Source organism: Dioscorea cayenensis, chromosome 9, assembly GCF_009730915.1.
Source record: "Dioscorea cayenensis subsp. rotundata cultivar TDr96_F1 chromosome 9, TDr96_F1_v2_PseudoChromosome.rev07_lg8_w22 25.fasta, whole genome shotgun sequence".
NCBI lineage: Eukaryota > Viridiplantae > Streptophyta > Magnoliopsida > Dioscoreales > Dioscoreaceae > Dioscorea > Dioscorea cayenensis.
Genome location: NC_052479.1, coordinates 10,932,945 through 10,933,985, shown reverse-complemented (window position 1 = coordinate 10,933,985; position 1,041 = coordinate 10,932,945). Strand labels below are relative to the sequence as shown.

At 45.1% G+C, this 1,041-nt stretch overlaps 1 non-coding gene across 1 annotated transcript; it reads left to right on the top strand.

The window, feature by feature from the left end:
* The first annotated feature begins 403 nt into the window (after positions 1-403).
* Positions 404-510, top strand: LOC120269707. Its single transcript, XR_005539347.1, has one exon. It is a non-coding gene; the product is annotated as a small nucleolar RNA R71 (small nucleolar RNA).
* Positions 511-1,041: the final 531 nt, after the last annotated feature.

The following is a 1,041-nucleotide window of genomic DNA, read 5'->3' as shown; positions in this document are numbered from 1 at the left end:
TGAGTTCCCTTGAGGTCTCATGCCATTACCTACAAAGTCAATGTTTTCCACTGAAGAAACATCACCAATAATGATCGGGCAATCGGAGGGAGCATGTCCTCCACCACAACTGGTGCAATTGGTCATAGCCGCAACTCTATTCGAAGCTATGAGATCTAGATTCGTACTAAGACTCTCTACTTGCACCGCCAATGAGGTTGCCGCATCAATTTCATGGAGACCGGCCACCTTTTTCTTCTCCCTAGCATTCCATTGGTAGCTATTTAACCCTATTTTCTCAATTAATTGACGAGCCTCATCGGGGGTTTTGCTACCTAAGGTTCCTCTTGCTGCCACATCCAAGAGTTGCCTTGTACTCGGGTTCAAACCATTGTAAAAGGTTTGAACAATCATCCACTCCGGGAATCCGTGTTGCAGACACTTTCTCAGGAGCTCCTTGAACCTTTCCCATGTCTCGAATAGAGACTCCAATTCCAATTGAACAAAGGACGAGATCTCATTCCTAAGCTTTGCTGATTTTCCCGGAGGAAAATAACGGGCTAGAAAAGCTTCTACCATCTCCTCCCATGTAGTGTAGCCACCGCTTCGCTTTCCCCTTCAAGGAAAATGGGAAGGCTCTAAATTTGATGGCATCATCCGTCACCCCATTTATCTTCAGCATATCGCACACCTCGAGAAAGCTCTCTATGTGACTATTTCGATCCTCCTTGGCCAAACCGTTGAATCGTGTAGACTGCTGCAGCATATGGATGAATGCCGAAGTTAGCTCGAAGTTCTGAGCTGTAATCGGGAGATGCACAATACTCGATTATGTCACCAACACTGAAGGTCTGGCAAAGTCGGATAGTGTTCACTGTAGCTCATTCTGTCCTGCCATGTTTTCAGATTCCTCTCCTTCCAAATCAGCTGAATTATGCTGTTCTTGCACAGGTTCTTTCCATTTTTTTCTAAGTGTTCATTCAAGCTCAGGGTCCCCTTCAATCAATATTGATGGATTCCCTCGGGTCATAACCTAAAGCTGCACCAAAAAGAAAGAAAAAG